General features: G+C 37.7%; 1 protein-coding gene across 9 annotated transcripts in view; it reads right to left on the bottom strand.

The window, feature by feature from the left end:
* Positions 1–24,955, bottom strand: part of SMAD2 (SMAD family member 2) — a 91,193-nt gene that overhangs the window by 61,591 nt on the left and 4,647 nt on the right. For 5 of the 9 annotated variants that reach the window (XM_058277636.2, XM_058277639.2, XM_058277637.2 and 2 more), the window contains one exon: positions 12,545–12,622. The exons of the other annotated variants lie outside the window; for them this stretch is intronic. The gene's annotated coding sequence lies outside the window, so the exon portion shown is untranslated. The remainder of the gene's footprint in view (positions 1–12,544; positions 12,623–24,955) is intronic. 9 annotated transcript variants of the gene reach the window in all.

Genomic DNA, 24,955 nt, shown 5'->3' on the forward strand with positions numbered 1-24,955 from the left:
TTCTGTTTAAGTTCCATTTGGATTAAACTGTTTAGTGTTGTTTTGCAAATATATACATATATACAATGTATATATTCCCACCACTTTCTTACTACAAAAGGACCATATAATATATACTGTCGTATACCTTGCTTTTTGCACTTAAGAATATTTTCTAGCAGTCATTCTTTTTAAATTCACACAGAATTTTTAAAGTAATGCCCAGTTATCTAGCATCCACTACTTTTTTAAAGATTTATTTTATTTCACTGCCCCCCTGGTTGTTTGCTCTTGCTGTCTGCTCTCTGTGTCTGCTCATCTTCTTTTAAGGAGGCACCAGGAACTGAACCTGGGACCACCCACTGGAGGGAGGCCAATTGCTTGGGCCCACATCTGCTCCCTGCTTGTTGTGTCTCTCATTGTATCTCCTCATGTTGCGTCAGCTCACCAGGCCAGTCTGCTGAGTCAGCACACTGTCTTGCTCATCTTCTTCAGGAGGACCAGGAAACCAAACCTGGGATCTCCCACGTGGTATGCAGGTACCCAATTGCAGGTACCACGTGGTATGCAGGCACATCTGCTTCCCTAGCACCATTATTTTTTTTTAAGCTTTATTTTATTATTTATTTTTCCCCACTCCCTTGTTTTTCACTTGCTGAGTCTGTTCATTTTCCTTGTTTCTTTAGGAAGCACCAGAAGCCGAACCCAGGACCTCCAATGTGGAAGGAGGTGTCTAATCACTTAAGCCACCTCCACTCCCTGCTTTGTTTTGTCTCTCATTCTGTTTTCCCTCCCCACATCTCTTGTGGCATCATCTTGTTGTCAGCTCACTGTCTTCTTTAGGAGGCACCGGGATCCGAACGAGCAAACTGCCATGTGGTAGGCGGGAGCCCAGTCACCTGAGCCACATCCGCTTCCCCCTAACATTCATTTTTGATGCTAACACGTCAAAACTAATTTTTATTCCTGATCCTTTAATTGGCATTTAAATTTTTTCTCTCTAGAAGCTTTTAATAGCTCCTCATAATTTGTGATGTTCTCAAATTTCATAGTATAAACGTGGATCTTGCTTTTTCCCCCATTCACTGTGCGCTCTTGGTGCTAAAACTTTGAAAATTTTATTTTTATTACTTCATTTTCTCTATAGTACCTTCTACAGGATTTCAACTTTCCCAACACTGCTAGGCCAGTTAACACATTTATATTTGTGATTCACATTTCAAAAGGTAGGTAACGTCTCTTCCATTGTTGTTTCTTCTCACATTTTCTCCAGGATTTGTGCTTTTCTTTCCTTTACATTCATTTTAGTGTGATTCGGGGAAAAAAGAAAGAGAAATACATGCATTCAACCCACCATATTTAATAAAGCCTCCAAGAGCCTTCTTTTTAGAAAGTAAAGATGTTTGTAGCCTACATCAAAAAAAATACATACAAATAACAAAATCTTAGTTTTAAATGCATTTTTATGAAAAAAAATGATGCTTATACTTTCATTAGTTAGGGCCATAATCATGATAATCAAAAATATATATTTTTATCAAAATGTTAATGTTAAAGAAAATCCTAAATAAAATTTATTTAAACTAATGTATATTGAAATAATTTTCAAGTCAAAGAACTGGCTAATTTTCATAAATTAGATACTCAAACTCACTTCCAATATAGTCAAACTGCGCTCCTGCTGTAATAGCTCCATAACATCAGCATTTTAGGTTGAAAAAGAAATACACTCCCTCATCACATGTGAGGCATCACACTAAACCACAGAGCACAAAAAAACATATTTTTTAAAAACTCTTTCTCAGGATTGTCAAAAATTAGTAAAAGGAGGAAAGCAGATGTGACTCAAGCAGTTGGGCTCCCACATCCCACATGGGAGGTCCCAGGTTCGGTTCCGGTGCTTCCAAAAGAAGACAAGCAAGAAGAGAAGCAGATGCAGCTCAAGCAAATGGGCTCCCACCTACCACACAGGAGGTCCGTGGTTCAGTTCCCAGTGCCTCCTAAAGAAGACGGTGAGCTGGCACAACAACGGGAAGGCACAGCAAGCTGACACAAGATGACCCAACAAGAGACAGAAGAAAAAAACAGAGAGAGATACAACAAAGTAGGGAGCAGAGGTTCCTGGTGCCTCCTAAAGAGGATTAGCAGGACAGCAAGCTGCTGTGGCAGGCAGGCACAGCAAGATGACACAACAAGAGACACAGGGGAGAAAACATAACGAAAGATACAACAAAGCAGGGAACGGAGGTGACTTCAGCAACTGAGTACCTGCCTCCTATACTGCGGGTTCTAGGTTTGGTTCCCAGTGCCTCCTAAATAAATAAAGAAGATGAACAGACATAGCAAGTGCAAACAGCGAGGGGACGGGGAGAAATAAATAAAACACATTAAAAAGAAATGTGAGCTGACATGACAGGCAGCCTGTCGAGCTGAGGCAATGAGGAGACACAATGAGAGACAGAACATGCAGAGAGTGGATGTGGCTCAAGCGATTAGGTTCCTCCCTCCCCCACAGGAGTTCCTGGGTTTGGTTCCCAGTACCTCCTAAATAAGACGAGCACACAATGAACAGACACAGAGCAGAGAGAGAGTGCAAACAACAAGGGAGGGGGGAATAAATAACTAAAATAAATCTTAAAAAAAAAGTAGGAGACTACCACAAGTAAAATAAACTTGACAACCCAAGAGAAGTTATAGTGGGAATTAAAGGGTACACAGAGAAACACCACCTAATTTTACCTGAGGTGTCAAGGAAGGCTTTCCTGAGGAAAACGTTTGATTAAATATTTAAGGTAGCTTGCCATCTATTCACTCCTTCTTGCATTCAACAAGTTTTTTGCACACCTATAATCCCTATTTTCCCTGTTTATTCTCACAACCATTCTCTGTATTCACCAGCAAACTATACTTTCCAGCTTCTGCCTAGGAAGGGTGGGAAGAATAGAGAAAATTTCTGTAGCTAGGGATTGGCTGTGCAATGAAGAGGAGGAAGGAGAAATTTTTTAAGGGCAGACAGATCAGCCAGCACAGAAAAAAGATACTGGGGAGCTAGTACTGGAGGAACATGGGTAATGTTTTAAATCAAGCTGAACCTGATGTGCCTGTGAAACTTCCAAACAGATGCCCCATGAGCAACTGGAAACAAAGTTCAGCAGAAAGATACACATAAGGGTTGAATGGTAACAAAATCTGGTACATGGGAAAGACAATTCAGGGAGAAGAGGGCCAATTTCAGAGAAAAAAATTGTGAAGAAGTTTCCAGAAAATGGGAAAAAGGCAGATAATTAGGGGGGAGATAAAGTTGTCATTGAAGCAAAGGACAACTTAAAATTGCTAACATAAGAGGATCACACAACTTTTAAGTATCAACACTAAAATCATGACAATATAGTGCACCACACAACTTGGAGCTATTTTAGAGACCAAAAAAGAACTTTTCAATCTTAAGTTCCTTATACAATCAGAGCTATCTGTGCATGATAAATAAATCCAATAAACAAGATTAGAATGAAGCAATTAGCTCCAATTTCTTTCTTAGCTGAACTACTGACAAATAGTTTAGTCTCCCAACCTCCACCCGCTACCTTTCCCTTCTTTGATTTAAACAGTGTTCTAAACATAAATCAATGTCACTCCACTATTAATTATCCTTCATTGTGTATAAGAAATAACAGGAAAATGACTTAGCCTTATTCAAAGAACACATAAACAGTGGAACGCCTAAGAGAACAAAGTCTCAAGCCAAACTGCCAGGTTCAATCCCAGGGATGCAATTTACTAGCTGAAAGGCAGGCACCTCTGTGCACCCAAGTTTCACAGCTGTAAAATGGATAATGATAGTGACTATCTTAGAGCTAATACATCAGCCGCTATAAAAATGTAATGTGAGCCACAAATAAAATTTAAATTTTCTAGTGGTCACATAAAAACCAGTAAAACAAAATAGGTGACGTTTTAATGATGATATATTTTATTTAACCCAATATACCTACATTATCATTTCAATATGAAATCAATAAAAAAATGAAATATTTTTTATTTTGTGTACTAAGTCTTCAAAATCAGGTGGGTATTTTACATTTAGAAGACACCTCAATTAGAATTAGCCATATTTCAAGTGCTAAAAAGCCACATAAAGATTGTAACTTACCATAATAGCCCAGATCTGGCCACTCAAAATTCCTGCCTTACTCTCCCCATACTATATTACTGGTATAAAATTATTCATAAATTCTTACTTTCTACTTAATGATTATAGCACCTTTTTCATTCCTGAGGTTTGTAACTTGTGTTCTCTCTACTTCCCTCTCCCTCCCTCTTTTGATCAGTCTTGTTGGGCATTTATCAATGACATTAATTTTTTCACAGAACCAACTTTTAGCTTTGTTAGTTTTCTCTACTGTATACATTCTATTTCACTAATTTCTGCTATTATTTCCTTTTTCCCACATTCTTTAGTTTTGATTTGCTATCCTTTTTCTAGCTTAACAAAGCTTTTTCTTTTCAGCTAAAAGTTTCATACTAGAATTATGCTAATAGCATTCCAGTTTATTATAATTTGTCTTCATTTTCAATCAATTAAAAATATTTCTAATTTCCTTTGAGATTTGTTCTTTTACCACCGATTATTTTTAGTGTATCATTTCCAGGCAGTTGGGGATTTTCTAAGTACCTTTTGTTAATGATTTCTATTTAATTCCATTGTAGTCAAAATTCAATGAAATTTGTTGAGGCTATATTTATGGCCCAGGGTATGGTCAATTCTGATAAAACTTTCAAATGCAAGGGAAAAGAAAGTGAATTCCATCAATTAATGGTTTCCATGTTTTATGTATGACAGATCAAAGTATTCACGTCTCCCACCATGATTATGTATTTGTCTATTTCCTCTTTTAGATCTGTCAATTTTTAGCTTATTTACATTTAAGCTATGTTACTGGGTAAAGATTTAGAATTTGATTAACTTCCTGGTGGTTTGATGCCCTTAAACTACAAAATATACCTCTCTTTTTCTACTAAGTGTTTCTGGTATTAAAGTTTACTTTGCCTGATTAGTATAGCTAAAACTTCTTTTGGTTACTGTGTCCATGATAAATCTTTTTCCAACATTTTTTCAGCATTTCCAGATCCTTATATTTAAAGAATGTCTCTTATAAGAAGTAAACAGGGGATGACGAGGAGGAGGATGCTTCTTATTCTAGTCTGATATCAATTTTAGTAGTTTACTTAGAACATCCATTTTCATTTAATGTAATTACTGATAGTTTGCCCACCTATTTTATGATAATTTTTTTCTCCTTTCTTGCCTATGTTTGCATCAAATGCATTCTATTATTCAATGTTCCTCTGTATTCACTTATTAAACATTCTTTCTTTTGGGTTACTCTAGGTATTTCCTCACTATCCTTCACTCATTACAATCGCATACATATACTTTTACTACTTACTCTATAATGCTAGAAACCCAGAACACTGCTAAGTTCTTGTTATGAACAAGAAGGCCCCAGGTTTGGTTCTGTTCCTAGGATGAGGCCCTGCAGTTTCACTGAAAGCCTGGCACATCTTTATCGTCTCAGTAGCTAGATACTGTAAGAATTTCAGGAGTGCTCTTAGAAGATTTCTAGTTTACCTCTTTGGTTTCTTATTCTAAGCTTCAGAATTTGGCAAATGTCTTGAGGGAGAAGAAGCTGGGTGGGCTGGAAATCCTAAGTGTGTATTTACCACTTCCTCAAGGGCTTTCAACTTTCCCCTACTCTTAAGGCCTCTCCCCTAGAGAATCACCATCTCCTAAACACCACAGGAGTGGGGAGCAGGGCCAAAGGGGTATGGGAAACATTATTTTTTAATGTTTCTGAGGACTAAAATTGAGGACCCAAATGACATCGTATCACAAACTTTTGGGACACTGATGGCAAGGCTGCTGTAACAGAACTACACGCTTTCTAATTTTCAAAAGACAATTCTTAAAAATGGTCTTCCAATGAAGATAAATAGTCCGTGGCACAGTTTGTTAGAAAATATGGTCATAGCTTAACTAATAATAATATTCGTTCCCTGCAACAGGCAAAAATAATTAATGAATCCTCAAGCGTAATTTAGGAGATTTCCCAAGGGTCTCCCAGAAGAGGTAATAAAGTTTATCAAATTTCATAAACGTATTTGGCCATGGAAATCCTATTTTAGGGGCCTCTCATGGAACTCCTCATGACAACAGTGCCTTGGTATCTTTTTAAGAGTCCAGCTGTGGTTAAAAACTAAAAATTTGAGGAGACAACAAGTAGGATTATGAGACTTTATTTAGCAATACAGTAGAAACAGGAGAAAGCGAAGTTTTCCTTAGAAAAATATAAGTCAAAGAAACAAAAATGAGACCCTGACATTAGCACCATTAAACTGTACATATAATACATATAAATAAGTACTATAGTATATAAAGGTACAACTTGACAAAATAAAGCAAACACATGTAATGATCCACCAACTAGAAGCTTGGAACTACCAGGCAGCAAAAAGTATACCTGGGGGCCCATGCACAAGTGCTGATGCGCGCAAGGAGTGCCGTGCCACGCAGGGGTGTCCCCTGCGTAAGGGAGCCCCATGTGAAAGGAGTGTGCCCTGTAAGGAGAGCCGCCCAGTGTGAAAGAAGTTCAGCCTGCCCAGGAATGGTGCCACACACACAGAGAGCTGACGCAGCAAGATGACGCAACAACAAAGAGACACAGATTCCCATGCTGCTGATAATAACAGAAGCAGACAAAAAGAACCCGCAGCAAATGGACACAGAGAACGGACAATTGGGGTGGGGGAGAGGGGAAGGGGAGAGATATTAAAAAAAAAAGTATACCTGGGGAAGCGGATGTGGTTCAAGCAGTTGGGTGCCTGCCTACCACATGGGAGGTCCTGGGTTCGGCTCCCAGTGCCTCCTAAAGAAGGCAAGACAGCAAGCTGGCACAGCAAGCTAACAGAGTAAGATAATGCAGTAAGATGACACCAAAGAGACACAGCAAGGAAACACAATGAGAGACACAGCAAGCAGGAAGTGGAGGTGGCTCAAGTGATTGGGTGCTTCCCTCCCACCGGGTTCAGTTCCTGGTGCGTCCTACGAAAAGGAAGATGGACAAAAAGTGGACAGAGAGCAGACAGCGAGTGCAAACAACAGGGGCAGGGGAGGGACTACCTTTGGTCACCATATTAGAATACTCTAATATGTCACAAAGTATGTATTAATGGAGCCAGCTATATATATAAATACAAAGGGAGAGATATCACAAAAGGGCATCATAGCATAAGTATGAAGAAGGTCTGAAGAGAGTTAACAGGCAGGATATTCAGCATGTTGTCTGGAGACCAGAAACATTATTTAGAAGCTACAAGTAATTTAGGAATCATTAGAATATGTAATACAAGGAAGCAATGTGGTATGAGATGAGGGTAGAGTAAGGCCAGTCCAGATTAAAAAGGACTCTGAAGACAGAAGTTAGTTCTTAGAGTAGGGTAATGGTAATGATAGGGAAGCTATTAATTCCGTTATTTCAGGGACAATTAACATGTCTTATTTTTACCAAGTGGATATGGATAGTTTAGGGAAAAAGAAAATTCAAAGTTAAAGGAACTGATGCTGCTAACTACCGTAACTGAGCAACATATAATGGTATATCACTATATAGAACATAGTAAAAGGAGTACACCTGAAGGCCAAGGTTGCAGGATCAGTTTAACACATGTTGCTAGGAAAGTAACTATGTTCACCACCTGGCTAGGAGGCAGTATAAAATACACAGAAGCTCAGGAGAGGTTATTCAATACACAAATTAGAATATGTGCCTGAATGAGGCAAAGGCAACTGTAAGCCCTAAAGAAAATAGAGCAGGCAGGTCCTAGGCTTGGTGTCCAAGGACTTTCCAGGTCCTATTTCAGCTCCAGACCAATTTTATTCATAGAACACATCCTCTTTCTGAATTAACATGAGTGATCCTGCCCTTTATGAAAAACTGAAAGACAAAGCAAAATATAATAAGAATCTATCTAAAGGTGCCCACAACGTTAGGCTCAATTACTTCCATTCATCAGAATCTAGCCTAAACATATTAATAAAATTTAAAAGTTCATGTAAATAGCAAATATGAAGAATATCCAATGTTACAAAGAATCTGAATTAACAGAATCCCTGGTATACTTTTGTTAGATTTATGAACTGAAATTTATTCTTGGGATCTAATAGTTTTAAGACCTTTTAAATTTTTCTTTCACTGATATGAACACAAAAAGAGTTCAAGCCTATTCAGGGTCATCTGAATGACCCCACAACCCATGATTTTAGTGTCCACATGTCTTACAACGGCTTTAAAGCACTATGGAACTACATGATCACGAAGTTAGCACCTTAACTTTTCATGTCTTAGTAACCGTGGCTGGCTGACACTGGCCAGTCATCTCTGGAGAACTTTTAAGTTATGTAGTAAAATAATATGTTCCAAGAATACTGATAATCCATTTCAAATAACTGAGCATTTATTTTAAATAGCTAAGGTATCATATTTAGCCAAAAATTTCTGAAATGTAAATACACTAAATGTAGGTTTACAAAAAAAAAAAAAGATGGCAAATGCTCCAAATTGAAGACAAAAGGGAAGTGATAAAACTAGATTTATGATCAAATTATTAAAATGATGTGAATGAGTCATTTACAGAATATATAGATTTCTTCAATGTTGAAGTAGCACGCTCTAAGCTGATGCTAGAATTTTTCTTCAATATCTATAAGAACTGAAAATTAAGTTCAAATACAAATTCTGTTCTTAATTCTAGCAATAAGTGATACTTACATAATACAGATTTCAAAACAGGAAGATGTTATCTTACAGCTGAATAAGAAAGCTTATCAAGTGATAACTTAGTAAAATTGTGACTGTAAAATTACTCATTGGAAAGTTTTAGTTGAATAAGAGGTCTGATCATCTTAAACTAGCAAATAAAGGCTTCAAGTTAAGAATAACTGCATAATATAGTGGTTAATACAAATAGCACTCTGAAAAGAAAACAAATCGCATTGTCAGCATGTTTTATTAAATTAAAGTTGACATTCTTTGCAGTCTTCAACTATGGTTGTCTAGAAAAAGGACAGTTTAAGGTACAGTTTAATAAAACCCTACCACTGAATATATAATACAAAGTATCCCAAATTGTTAGTATATTCTTTCACTTTATGTTGTCTTTTGGAATACAGAGATTTATATTTTAACCTCTAATCTTCTATGACAATTTCATTCCTTTTTTAAAATATCCACTTCTAGCCCCAGATAAAGTACGAAACAATGATTGTTTACTATGTGGCACAAAGCATTTTTCCAAGAATTCATTAAGTATCAATTCATTAACCCTCACAAGAATCAAGTGGGGTAGGTCTTATTATTTACAAGTGAAAAACCTGAGAGACAGAGAAGTACCCTGATTTTATCATAATATTGTTTCCTAGATACTCACACACTTAAATTTTGCTTTTCACATTTAGGTTTCTTATATACCAGAAATTTGTTTTTATGTATGGGTGAGACAAATCTAACCATTCTCCATAAGAATAGCCTATTATTATCAGCATCATTTATTAAACAGATTATCTTTTCCTTAATAATTCATAATGCCACTCCTATAATATATCAAATCCCTTTAAATGAAGGTCTAATTGAAGGCTACTCTGTTCAATGACAAGTAAGTTCACCCCCACACCAATATCACAGAATTTTAATTACTACTGCTTTCTAAAAAGTTTTAATACCTCACAGAATGAATCCTCCACTTCTTATTCTTCACATTTATACCAGTATTGTCGATTATTTTAAATATAAATTGTCAAATTTCACTACAACCTAAAGGACTTTAATTGGAAATGCAATAAATTTATATTCTCTCAGAAAAAACTAACATATTTAAGATATTAAATATACCTATTCATGAAAATGGAATTTTCCATTTATCTTGGACTTAATATCAATAAGTTGTATGTTTTCTCTATATGGGTCTCATATACTTGTGCCTCAGGTTATTATTCAGGTTCACTGTTAGGGGGGCTAAGCTCTGAAAGTGAGTACCAACAACAGAGAGCTAATCCGCAAAGACAAAGTTTTATTGGTTCCCTGCTTTCAAGGAAATCTGTCATATCACCTGGTAGATACAAAGTTAAGGTAAGATACACCTCAAGGACTATACTCCAGAGTTAATATATTAATATATTAAAATGTCCAGTGGGCAACAAAAGAGTACAAGGCCTACAAAGAAACATGAAACAATGGCCCATCCAAAAGAGGGTGATAAAAATATGAGAAAGCATCAACAAAGAATACCAGCCTGTGGATATAATATCAGACAAAGGCTTTAAAAAAAAGATCTGGATTTGTTCAAAGAGCTAAAGGAAAACACAGAAAAAGAACTAAAGGATATCAGCGAAATGGTTAAAGAACAACATGAGCAAGCCAATGAAGAGATAGGAATTACAAAACGGAACCCAATAGAAATAATGGAGGTGAAGATCACAATAACTGAGTTCAAAAACAGATTGAACTGACAGAATGATCAGCGAACTAGATGACAACAATGAAATTTATTCAGTCTGGAGAGGAAGAAAGAAAGAACTAAGAAAAGAGAACAGAGTCCAAGAGACCCGTGGAATACCACTAAGGGCACCAATGTATGCACTATGGAAGTCCCAGAAGGAAAAAAAAGAGAAGAGGCAGAAAGAATACTCAAAAGAATAATGGCTAAAAATGTCCTAAATTTAACAAGACCTGGATATACACATCCAAGAAGCTCAACAAACCTAGAACAGATAAACTCAAAGAGATCCACACCCACACACATTAATGTCAAACTGTGTAATGCTACGTGCTTGTGTCAACTTGGTTAGGTTATGGTGTTGAGATGTTTGGTCAAGCAAGCACTGGTTTGGTTTTTACTCTAAGTGTTTCATTATTTAAATCCTTAGCCAACTGACTGCACTTAGGGCTGATTGCATCTACAAGCAACTAAGGAAACTGCTTTCACAATGAGGGAAGTCTCATCCAATCAAGTTTAAGGCCTTAAAGGAAGATTTCTACAGTCAGGAAGGAGAATTGCTACCTCTACTCCAGCCAGACAGCCTCTCCTGGGGAATCCATTGAAATTTTCATTGGAGTTCCCAACTTGTGGCCTGCCCTACAGATTTTAGACTTGCCAACCCCCACAGTCTCTTCAGTAAATTCCTACAATAAATCTCTTAATATAAAGAGAAACAATAGTCTATGTATAAGACAGACTTAATAAGACTACGCTAATTTCTCATGAGAAACTAAAGAGTGGCAAGAACATGGTGAGATAACCTATTCAAAAGTGCTGAAAGAAAATAATTGCAAACTAAGAAGTCTATATCCGGCAAAACTCTCATTCAAAAGTGAGGAATAGCATAAATATTCCTGGATAAACACAAGCTGAGGATGTTTGTCACCACTAGACCTGCCATACAAGCAAAGCTAAAGGTAATTCTTCATATTAAAAGGAAAGAACACAGACAATAGATCAAAACTACATAAAAAAATAAAGATCTCCAGTAAAGGTAATTTATAATGTATAATTACACAAGTAATTTTAAATGACAGTACTACTGGATTTTTAGTTTGTTATGTCACTTTTTACTAGTACAAGAACTAAAATGCCAATGTATTAAAAAGTTATGATAGGGAAGAAGATGTGGCTCAACTGATAGAGCATCCGTCTACCATATGGAGGGTCCAGGGTTCAATCCTCAGGGCCTCCTGACCCATATGGTAAGCTGGGCCATGTGCAGTGCTGCCACACATAAGTAGTGCCATGTCACGCAGGGATGCCCCTGGTTAGGGGTGCCCCAGCACAAGGAGTGCACCCCATACGGAGAGTTGCCTTGCGTGAAAAAAGCACAGCCGGCCCAGGAGTGGCACCGCAATCATGGAGAGCTGTTGCAGCAAGATGACGCAACAAAAGGAGATGCAGTTTCCCAGTGCCGCCGGGTAATGCAAGCGGACACAGAAGAACACAAAGCGAATGGACAGAGAGCAGACAATGGGGGAGGAGTAGGAGGGAATAAATAAAACAAATCTTTAAAAAAAAAAGTTATGATAAAGCTGTAGTTTTGGACACACTGCATAAAGAAATAATTTATGAGGAGAACAACATAAAGATGTGGGACAGAGAGATACAGGAACATAGGTTGTGTAGGTTACTGAAGTTAAACTGGTATCAAATCAAACAATAGAGTCTCCTATATATTTAGGATGTTACATTTAAGTCCCATGATAATCACAAAGAAAATATCTGAGAAATATTTACAGGAGAAAATAGAAAGATTCTAAATGATTCACTACAAAACATCAACTAAATACAAAAGCAGGCAATAATGTAAGAGCTCAGGTGCCAAAAAGGTAAGACTTAGGAAAAACAAACAGCAAAATTATAGAAAACATGCATTACCTATAGATTAATTACTCTACCCAAAATGCAGAGAGATTGGCAGAATGGACTTTTTTCAAAAAACAGGGCTGAACTACATACTGTTACTCACCTTGTGCAGCAGGTGTAGCTCAGTGGTTGAGCACGCACTTCACATGTACGAGGTCCAGGGTTCAATCCCCGGTACCTCCTAAAAAATAAAATAAAATAAAGAGACAAGTAAGCTGCAAGTAAAACAATGGAAAATAATATTCCATGCAAATAGTAACCAAAAGAGAGTTTGCAGGGCTATATTAACGTCAGACAAAGTAGTCTCTAATTTAAAAACTGTTACAAGGGACAATGAGGGACATCATATATTGATAAAAGGGTCGATTTACCACCAAGATATAGCAATTATAAATATATACATACCAAGACCAAAGCCCCCAAAATTTGTGAAGCAAATACTGACAAATCTATATCAGTAAAAGACTTCAATACTCAATTTTAAATAAAGGATAGAAAATCTAGACAGAAGATCAATAAGGAAATAGAAGAGTTGAGAATTATTATACACAATCTAGATCTAACAGAAATATAAAGAACACTTCAGGGGAGCTGATGAGTTTCAAGCAATTGGGCACCTGCCTTCCACATGGGGGGGGGCGGGTCCCAGGTTCAGTTCTGGTGCCTCCTAAAGAAGACAAGCTGACATGAAGGGCTGGCACCACGAGACGATGCAATGAGATGATGCAGTGAGCAGACATGAGAAGATGCAATGAACTGTCATAATGAGATGTCACAACCAAGGAGACACAGAAGAGACACAAAAAAGCAGGGAGCAGATGTGATTCAAGTGATTGAATACCTCCCTCCCACATGGGAGGTCTCAGGTTCAGTTCCCAGTGCATCCTAAAAGAAGACGACTATGAACAGACACTCAAGCAGACAGCAAGCGCAATCAACAAGGGGGTGGGATAAACAAATAAATAAATCTTTTAAAAAAAAAAAAAAGAACACTGCACTGAACAGTAGCAGAGTACATATTTTTCTCAAGATCATTCTAAGATAGACTAAATGTTAGGTCACAAAACAAGTCTCAATAAACTTATTTAGCTTATAGAATGGGAAAGTCCATAGGAAAGCACAGCTTGACCTGGAGCCTCAAAAGCCATTAGCAGACTCAGTTTCACTCCACAGAAGATGCCATCAGCGCCTGGCCAGATCCCCTCAGAGACCTTTCCACCCAGAGATGGCTGCCCGTCAGGATCCCTGGAACTCGGCTAAAGACTGTCTTCTGGCTGTAGAAGCATCCTCTGCCAAGAGCTAATCATCACTCAGGTTGATGCCACCCCAAGCCCTCAGACTGGGAGAAGACGGAGAGGTACCCCGGAAGACAAGGGAGCTGCCCCCAACACATCCACACATGCACATGAGCCTGGGGTAACAAGTCTGCCAAGGGGCCTCCATCCTGGGATAGACTGTATGTTGGGTCACAAAACAAGTTTCAATAAACTTTAAAAGATGGAAATCATATTTACTGTCTTCCCAAACAGCAACAGAATGAAGCTAGAAATCAATAATAGAAAATGACTAATTTCACAAAAAAAGGAAAATTAAAAAATACACTTTTAGCCAATGTGTCAAAGACGACATCACAAAGAAAATTAGGAAATATCTACAGGTAGATGATTGAAAAGGTTAACATACTAAAACTTATGGGATGCAGCAAAGACAGTTCTGGGGGACAGTTACATTGCAAATTCTTATGTTAATTAGGAAGAATGGCTACAAATCCATAACCTAACCTTACACCTGGAGGAATTAGAAAAAGAAAAGCAAACTAAACTCAAATTGAATAAAGGAAGGAGATAAAGATTTGAGTGGGAAAAAAACGAAACAGATAACAGAAAACTAAAATCAATGAAACCAAAAGTTGGTTCTTTGAAAAATCAGTAAAATTGGCAATACATCAGCTAGACTAACAAAGAAAAAAAAAAGAGAGGATGCAAATAACTAAAATCAGAAATGAAAAGAGGGGTGCATTATCACCAACCTTATAGGACTAGAAAGGATTTTAAGAGGATATTTTAACACCTGTACACCAACAACTGAGATCCCCTAGATGAAATGGGTAAATTTCTACAAATATATAATTTATCTAAACTGAACCAAGAAGAAATAAAAGACCATAACGAACCAAATCAGTAATCAAAAATCACTGGAGAATTTTACCAAGTATTCTTTCTTTTTTTTTAAGATTTATTTTTATTTCTCTCCCCCACTCCCCCATTGTCTGCTCTCGTGTCCATTCGTTATGTGTTCTTCTGTGTCTGCTTGCATTCTCAACGGCACTGGGAATCTGTATCTCTTTTTATTGCATCATCTTGCTCCATCAGCTCTCCATGTGTGTGGCGCCACTCTTTAGCAGGCTGCGCTTTTTTCACACAAGGCAGCCCTCCTTGTGGGGCACACTTATTGCGCATGGGGGCTCCACCGGGAGTGCCCCTGCGTGGCATGGCACTCCTTGCGTGCAGCAGCACTGCACATGGGCCAGCTCACCACATGGGTCAGGAGGCCCTGGGTTTGAACCCTGGATCTCCTATATGGTAGGTATGCTCTATCAGTTGAGCCACACCCACTTCCCCTACCAAGTATTCTAAGAATGAACATCAATCTTGCATAAACACTGACAAAAATACCGAAGAGGAGAAAACTCTTCCTAACTCATTCTATAAAACAGGAATTACCCTCATACCAAAGACAGAGAACAATATCACTAGAAAAAAAAAATTACAGACCAATATCCCTTATGGATATAGATGTAAATATCCTAAAAAAAAAAAAAAAACAAAAAACTAGTAAACCAAATCCAACAGCACAGTAAAAGAATTTTACACCATGACCAAGTGGGATTTATCCCAGGAATGCAAGAGTGGTTCAACGTTAAGAAAATCAATTAATGTAATAAACATTAATAGAATAAAGAAAACAAAACACATGACCATCTCAATTGATGCAGGAAAGCATTCGACAAAATCCATCATGGTTCTTGATAAAAACACTCACAAAGCTAGGAAGAGGAAGAAACTTCCGCAAGATGATAAAAGGCATATATGAAAAACGTAATAGTGAAAACAAAAAAGGCTTTCCCCCAAAGATCAGGAACAAGATAAGGATGACCACTGTCACCACAGCTATTCAACAATGTACCAGAAAACGTAGCCAGAGTGATTAAGCAAGAAAATTAAATAAAAGGCATCCAAATTAGAAAGGAAGAAGAAAACTTCTACTCACAGATGGCATGATCCTATACAGAGAAAACCTGAAAAAGCTACAAGAAATCTACTAGAGCTAATAAACAAATTCAGCAAAGTAGTTGATTACACAATCAACATATATAAATCAGTGGTATTTCTACAAACCAGCAATGAGCAATCCAAAAAGGAAATCAAGAAAGGAGTTCATTTATACCAGCAACTAAAAGAATAAAATATGCACAAATAAAATGAACCAATGATATAAAGGACTTGAACACAGAAAACTACAAAACATTGCTTAAAGAAATCAAAGACTTAAATGGAAACACATTCCATGTTCAGGAATTAGAAGACTAAAATAGTTACAATGTCAATACTACCCAAAATGATTTACAGATTTAACACAACCCCAAACAAAATCCCAACAGCTTTTTTCACAGAAATGGAAGTCAATCATCAAATTTGTATATTAGGACAAGAGGCCCAATAGCCAAAACCATCTTGAAAAAGAATAAACTTGGAGGATTCACACTTGTCAATTTCAAAACTTATTACAAAGCTACAGCAATCAATATAATGTGGTACTGGCACAGGGCAGACATATAGTCCAATTAAACAGATTCGGAGTTCATAAATGAACCCTCACATCTATGGTCAATTGATTTTTGAAGAGGTTGTCAGGTCTAATCAAGGATAAAAATAATCTTGTCAAAAAATGGAGCTAGGAAAAGTTGATATCCACATGCAAAAGAATGAAGTAGACCCCTACCTCACACTGTACACAAAAATTAACTCAAAATGGATCAAAGACCTATATATAAGAACCAAAGCCAGAAATCCCAGAAGACAACATAGGGGGAAAGTATCTACAAGACCTTTTTTTTTTTTTTTGATTTATTTCTATCCTCTCACCCCCACATCCCAGTTGTCTGTTCTCTGTGTCTATTTGCTGCGTCTTCTTCTTTGTCTGCTTCTGTTGTTATCAACGACACGGGAATCTGTGTTTCTTTTTGCTGCGTCATCTTGTGTCAGCTCTCCGTGTGTGTGGCGCCACTCCCAGGCAGGCTGCACTTTCTTTCACGCTGGGCGGCTCTCCTTACAAGGCACACTCCTTGCGCGTGGGTCTCCCCTACGTGGGGGACATGCCTGCGTGGCACAGCACTCCTCACACGCGTCAGCACTGCACATGGGCCAGCTCCACACAGGTCAAGGAGGCCCGGGTTTGAACCCAGACCTCCCATGTGGTAGACAGACGCCCTAACCACTGGGCTAAGTCCGCTTCCCTCTACAAGACCTTTTATTAGGCAATACATTCTTAGATTTATACCAAAGACAGCAAAAGAAAAAAGAACTGACTCTTATGAAAATTAAAAACTTTTGTGCATCAGAGGACTTAAAGTAAAAAAACAACCTACAGAATGGGAGAATGTATTTTGAAACTACACATATAGTAAAGGTTTAATATCCAGCGTATATAGAGAACTCCTACAACTTAACAACAAAAAGACAAACTAATGTGAAATGGGCCAAGGTCTTGAATTGTCAATTATCCCAAAAAGATATGTAAATGGACAATAAGCACAGGAAAAGATGCTCAAATTATTGGTTTTTAGAGAAATACAAATAAAATCTACAATGAGACAGCATTTTATACTCACTAGAATGGCTACATTTAAAAGTGGATATAACAAGTACTGACAAAGATGCAGAAAAATAAGACCACTTGTGCATTTTTGGCGGGAATGTGAAATGGTAGAACCACTATGGAAAACAGATTGATAGTGCCTCAGAAGTTATGTATAGCATAACCATATGACCCCACAATCCTACTTCTAGGTATATACCTAAAAGAACTGAAAGTAGGGACGCAGACAGATATATGTACAACAATGTTCACAGTAGGGATTATTCAGTAGCCAAAAGGTGGAAGCAACCCAAGTGTCCATCAACCGATGAATGGATAAACAAAATATAATGTATACAGACAATGGAATATTATTCAGCCTTAAAAAATAATGAAGTTCTGTAACAACATGGATGAACCTTGAAGACATCATGTCCAGGAAATAAGTCAGACACAAATGGACAAATATTATAATAATGTACGTATCTGAAATAATTAGAATATACAAATTAATAGAGCCAGAGAAAGTAGATACTGGAGCTTGGGAACTAGAAGTTAATGCTAGTAGATACAGAGTTCCTGTTCGGGGTGATGAAAGAGTGTTGGTAATGGCTGGAGGTTATGGTAGCACAACATTGTACATGTAATTAACACCACTGCATTGTATATCTGAGAGTGGTTAAAATGGGATATGATAGGGTAGACTTAAGCATTTCACTTCAATGTACTCAAATTAATAAATATTTTAAATCTTACATCACATATGTATTTATATCTTAAAAAATCCTTCCATAATCTTTTTCTAAAACTTATCTAACGTTTTTATACTTGGAATTTATTTTTGTCAATGTCATAAGGTAGGCTAACTACCTCCCCCAACACAGATAACCAGGATACCGGCAGCAAACATTCAATTCTTTCTCTACTGATTTACGATGCTATTTTTGTTTCTAAGTGTTCTTTTTCAAGTCCATAGATGTCTGAAAAGAATGTATCTTCTGTAATCAATTGCTGGGTGCTTATTAATTGTATTCTACCAAACTTTTATAATTTTATGATTTTTTCTACCAGTTTTTTAAATTACCAAGAAGTGTCTGTTAAAATCTCCCAGCATGACTAGAAATGTGTTGATTTATCCTTATAATTCTGCCAATTTTTACCTTACAGATTATGCTTGGTATATTTTTTTCCATTTCCTTCCTTTGAAATTGTATCATCATACATTCAACTGGATTTTGTTTTATTTTTTTCTCTTTTAATCAGCAAATTTAACCTGAAATTATGTATTGGGTTTATGGAAATACTTAAGCTTATTTTCTACCAACAGTCTTTTTTTTTTCTTATGAAGATTTTTTTTTATTTTTCTCACCCACCTTCCCCACCCCACCCCACTCCCAGTTGTTGGCTCTCTGTGTTCACAAGCTTTGTGTTCTTCTGTGTCCGCTTGCATTCTTGTCAGCGGCCCCTGGAATCTGTATTTTGTTTTATTATGTCATCTTGCTGTGTCAGCTCTCTGTGTGTGCAGCACATTCCTGGGCAGGCTGCACTTTTTTCGCACTGGGCAGCTCTCCTTACGGGGCACACTCCTTGAGCATGGGGCTCCCCTACACGGGGGACACCCCTGCATGGCACGGCACTTCTTGCGCACATCAGCACCACATGTGGGCCAGCTTATCATAAGGGTCAGGAGGCCCCGGGTTTGAATCTTGGATGTCCCATGTGGTAGGCGGATGCCCTATCCGTTGGGCCAAATCCACTTCTCCCAACTGTCTTTTCCAATTCTGGTAACATTTTCTTTGTTTTTTCCTCCTTTCCTGTTCTCTATTGGAATTATCAAGTTTTCTCTACTCCCGTCCCCATCACCTTACTTGACCTGGATTTATACATTCCAACTCTTGGAAAGTGGGGAGAGGTAGATTTACCCTTAAAATTTTTTTAAGGAAAACTTTACACTTTAAGTCAACTACTCAGTGGGTTGCAGATGAAAACAGGAGCCCGATCAAAAACCACAACAGGGAAGCAGATGTGGTTCAACCAGCTGGGTACCCACCTATCATAAAGGAGGTCCCAGTCCCTCCTAAAAACAACAAGCAGACACCACAACGAGCTAAATGCCACACCCAATGCGGTGAGCAGATGCCTAAACAAGCAGAAATCACAGGCCAGCAGAAGCCACAGCCTGTGGGAAAAGATGTGGCTCAGGCCTTTGGGCATCTGCCTCCCAAGTGGGAGGTCCCAAGTTTAGTTTCCCGGGTCTCTTGGAAAAGGCAAGCAAACAATGAGCAGATAGCTGAGTGGGAACAACCTTCAGGGTTGTGGGGATTAAAAATAACAATAAAGGAATTTAAAAGCAAAAAAAAAAACTCTCACAAGGATAAGGAGAAGAGGTATGGAGAAAACAGAATCCTCAGAAGGTTAAGGAACAAAAAACACCAGTTGATTTTTTGACAGGAAGAAGTGAAGAGTCAGAAGGTGGAGAGGAGATAAAACAGAAATGGGTGAGAGCTATCTGAGAAGCAATGAGATCCTTAGATATGCTGTCCCATTTTATGTCATGGGTAACTGCTCCCTGCTTTCTTCACAAAACTAAATGTTTATTCTCTGCAGAGGGTAAGGTATTCTTGGACTTGGATGTAGATACCATAAGGAAAGGAGAGGAAGTAAATATCATGTGATATTTAAGTCCATCCAAAGACCAATGATTTTTCTAGGTCCTCTATAGAGGATGAGGCTTGTTTCTCCCAGAGGCCATATATTTCAATGACAATGGAACCATTTTATGCTTGTTTGTTAGCATACAGTCCCCAGAGTTTTATCTCCTTTCCCTGAATGGCATTACAACCCAGACCCCAGCTACAGATCCTTATTATAGTACAATCCCCAAAGCCAGCTTTTCCTTAACACTAACTTTTGATCATTCTGTTAAGTTTTTAGTACCTACAGACTTCCTTTTCTCTCTCACTTTTTCAAGCTCAATCATATACATAAAGAGAAAACTTGTCTTATATTTTATCCAACATTTTCATGAGTGTGCAGCAGGAAAAGGGCATAATATATCTGTTCCAGCATGTCTGTCTGTATAATTTTAAGAAATTTAGATAAAGAGAAAATAGCCAATAATGGCAAAAACTGAAGAAAATAGTATGATAGTTTAGAAAAGACTACTAAACTTAATAGGAATTTACTGGTATCTTCTCAATGGGTAGTGGGAAAGGGAACAAGAAAAAGTGGTCAAAAAAAAGAAAACACGTCACAACTGGTAGAGAACAAAGAGTGATTAAAATGAATGGAGGAAAGAGAAATTCCAATATCATCAAACTGTAGAGAAATACAAAATACTCCTTTAATATATAAATTTTTATTTCAAAAGAAAATTAAAGTTCGATATCTTAACATAACAAAGTACATAAATATGATGGTGTTACCTCATATAGAACACCTTAGGTACCACAGGAAATACGATAAAATCACTTTTAGATTTTTGGCAATCCATGCTCAAACATGTTTCACACCGAGTGTAGGGAAAAAATCTGGATTTTTACAACTCGTTTAGTTAAAGAAATCAGTAATAACCAGGACAATAGGAAGCAATAAAAAAAAGTACATAAAAACAAAATTTTTAAAAACAGATTTCTCAATTCTCACTTTGCTTTTTCCCCAGAAGTTGTAAGCTAGTAAGGAAAGACACTGCCAAATGAAACCTAAATTGGCCCTATGAAGAACGATGGGTAAATGTGCCTATCAAACAAAACAAATAGAAAACCTTTATGCGTTCAATTTTACGGACTGTCAAACCTAATCCTAGGGTTTGAATTTAACCCTAAAAGTCAGTCATTAGTTCATCAAAGTCAACATTACATAGGGATTGCTGTGTAAAGACAATACCTGTTCTTTACTACTTAAGAGTTATATTCCTTTCCACAGTTAATGAGTTGTGTGGAATCCACAGCACTATAAGCAGCTTATAAACATAACAAATTACATACTGGTTTATCATCCCCAGTTTATAAAATAGTACCTATCAGCAGACCACACAAGTCCAGACTCAAATCAGCATGAATATTAAATAGTCCAACTGCCCTTCAAACCCCAGAATCTGTTTGATTCTCAGGAAACTAACTTATACCCAAGTCAATATGTGTGTATGGTCCTCAAGTTTTAAAAGTTCAATTAAAGCCTACAATAGCACTGTCCATTAGCACTTTCTACAATGATGGAAATGCCCTATGCTCGTGCTGTCCAATTTAGCAGCCACTATTCACACGTGACTATTTAAATTCAGATTAAAGTTAAGGAACATTTAGTTCCTCAGTCACACTAGCCACTTTTCAAATGCTAAATAGCCACAAGTGACTGCTGGTTACCGTACAGGACCGTGCAAGACTACAGCAAACATTTTTCTCTAAGACCTACTGCTCCTCTGGCGGTTCGAAGTCGTCTTGGGGCTAAGAAATAGAGGAAAACTAAGCAGGCAGAGCTTCAGCAACTGCCCATCACTCCCCTCTCCTCCTTCCCCACCAAGAGCTCTTTACTCCTTTTATCTGTTTTATATTTTGAGATTCTGCAAAGTATTTTTTTTACAGCGTCCTGATTGCTGTTGTGTGAGTAGGTACATGTGTGCTTTAAGTTTGGAAACTATGGTTTGGAGCAGAAATGTCCAATGCACAAATCTCAGGACAAAGCTGGACCCTGCTGATACTTAAAAAGAAAAATTTAATTGGTCAGCTACCACTATATGAAGTACCCAGAAAGACTGGTCAAAACATGGAAAATGTTTATTTACCATCACAGATAGAGAGCCTCTGCAGTCAAAAAATATTTTTTTTAAAAAGGCTCCAAAAGTTCATTCAAGTCAAGAAAGCAAGCTTGTGGACGCAGCTCCACTGCACCATTCATCATGTATTTACACTGTGAACCTAGCAAGCAAGTCAGATTTACTGTCCCCTTTATAAAGGATGTGATTAAGATGGAGCATTTTCTTAGTATTTGCAATACCTTAAATAAACATTACTCTTTATAGAATTTCTGCAAGTAGTTGAAGCAGCATATGAAAATGTACTTTAAACACATGGAAGCTAGAAGATCACAGATTTACTATGCTACTTCCACAGATAAAGATTCTTTTGTTAATTAAATGACTCAAGATAATGAACTTGTTGGACTTCTGGTGACACATTCAAGATAAGATTATTCTTGCTTTACTTGTAATTGAATACATTAAATCTGAAACTATCCTACCTCCCTTCCCCAGGAGGGAGGTAAGGCACTGTAGATTATTCAAGGACATGCAGGTTTTCAGAAGCAAACTGGACATGTGTATTGAGCAGACGGCAACTGCACACTTACCTTGCACTGTTCTACAGCCCTGAGGCCAACAAATTCCCAGACTTTGAAAAAGTACAGAGCTATCTGGAAGAATTAGTGACAAAATCATAGTAAATTCACATCTGTCCTATTAGCAAGGCTCAATTTGAAATAAGAGGAACCAACCCATCAAGCTAAAAGGAAAACCGCCCCTGATCTTGAATGTGAGGCAAGGTGTAAGTCACAGAATTATCCTAGCATTGCTGGCTATCTGGCCAAATTAGCCGCAGTCTCTGAATCTATCTACCTTGGCAAAATTTATATTATCCCTATAAGAAACTCCTGGAATTGAAGCTGAGAGCTCCCTTTGAAATGTAACTCTAGAATCAGCTTGAAATATGCTCTAACTGAATATGTGAGTTATACCATGTCTAGTGACATGGTCAAATTTAATCAGTGACTAGTAATAAACCTCTGTGAGTTCTTATATGACAAAAGTTAGATTACCTTTGTATTACTGCTTTTAAAAAATTACTTTCTATTTAATAGCCAAGCCTACATATTATCAGGTTACCAGTAAACACTTGATGGAGATGCTGGTTTAGAAAGTAGTCAGAAGACAGAGGAAACAAAAAAAAATTATCAAGGCTAATGGTGGGGAGAAATCACATAGAGGCGGCAACAGAGAAACTGGCCCACTGTCCACACTTGCTGAGTCCTGGAAATCTCTAACACACTTTATCTGAAAGCCTGAGGGAAAAGTTTCACATGATACTCTAGCAGATTGACAAAATGACTGCCTTACTTTGAAGAAAAGGTATGGCGTGGGGTGCTACCCCTCATTTATTAAGAGTTTGCTTTTCTTTACTACTGGACTAGAATAAAATATTTTTCTGTCTGCAATTATGGCTGTCTGAAAGGAAAAACAAATGAACTTCTTGGTCATGTAGGTACTCTGGATCTTTCATGAACTAAGTCATTCGATACAGCTGAGAGATTTACCCCTTTAGTAACATTTATTCCTCGTCCTGAATAATGATATAAAGTATATTACGTATATTACTGTACTCTAAAAAAGATTTTCCCAATATGATTTAACCTAATTGATGAACATTCGTTACCATGCTTTCAGGTCTGGTCCTGCACTGAATGGCTCCAACATGCTAGTTAGGCTTTGAATATTTGTTTTTGTGCCTTGTACTTATATCCTCACCAGGCTATTATTCCTTTTTTTTCCAACAGACAGTAAACTAACAGTTCCCTATTCTCCTACCCACCCAGCCATGCACCACTCTACCCCACCACCACCACCACCACCACCACCACCACCACCCCCATAACCTCCCACACAACCACAATCTACTTTTTCTAATCTACTGTGGGCCTGGAAGACAGGTAACTAAACTTGTTAGAAACATTTTAAATAAATGTCAACAGGCTTTGATTAGGGGTCTTACAAGGAGAGTCTCCTGTGACTGAAGCTTTAAGGTATGGAACTTGGACGATTTGACTACTCCAGGCTTAGTCAAATTGCTTAGTTTCTAGTTGTCAAATACATTTCATTATAGGTCAAGGAAAAGAGTGTATACAAGTCACTTAGCTCAGAAAGAGCACAAACAACTAGAATACAACAAGAGATCATTCGCAAAGGCCCGTTATGTACAGGCAGTGTTCTAGTTACTTTGTGATTATTCAATCATTACAATAACCTGAAGAAGTATTATCTCCATTTTCAGTCAGAAAACCAAGGCTCAAGAATTAAGTAATTGCCCAGCCTAATAATTAAGAAGCCAAATATTAACCTAGGTCTCTTTGACTCTTTCCATCACTCTTTCCATGGCCTTTCTACTGCATGATAGCTGTCTAATCCTTATTCTCAGTTTAGCTGATTTCACACTGTTCATGATCCTTTCACTGGAACCTATTTTAAGTTTGCTTTCTTTACCATACCAGGTTCCATAATTAAAGTGCAATGGAATATGAAACGAAGACCTAAAAATTAAGCTTAGCTTTACATATGTCCATCTATTTAACAACAAATCTGAGACTGAAAGGCTGGCCTTTGTTTTTATTTTTTATTTATTCCCCCCCTCTCCAGTTGTCTGCTCTCTGTGTCCAATCACTGTGTATTCTTTTGTGACCGCTTCTATCCTTATCAGTGGTACCGGGAATCTGTGTTTCTTTTTGGTGTGTCATCTTGTTGTGGCAGCTCTCCGTGTGTGCGGTGCCATTCTTGGGCAGGCTGCACTTTCTTTCACGCTGGGCGGCTCTCCTTACGGGGCGCACTCCTTGCGCACGGGGCTCCCCTACATGGGGGACACCCCTGCATGGCAGGGCACTCCTTGCGCACATC

The sequence above is a fragment of the Dasypus novemcinctus genome, chromosome 16 (genome assembly GCF_030445035.2).
Source record: "Dasypus novemcinctus isolate mDasNov1 chromosome 16, mDasNov1.1.hap2, whole genome shotgun sequence".
Taxonomy (NCBI): domain Eukaryota; kingdom Metazoa; phylum Chordata; class Mammalia; order Cingulata; family Dasypodidae; genus Dasypus; species Dasypus novemcinctus.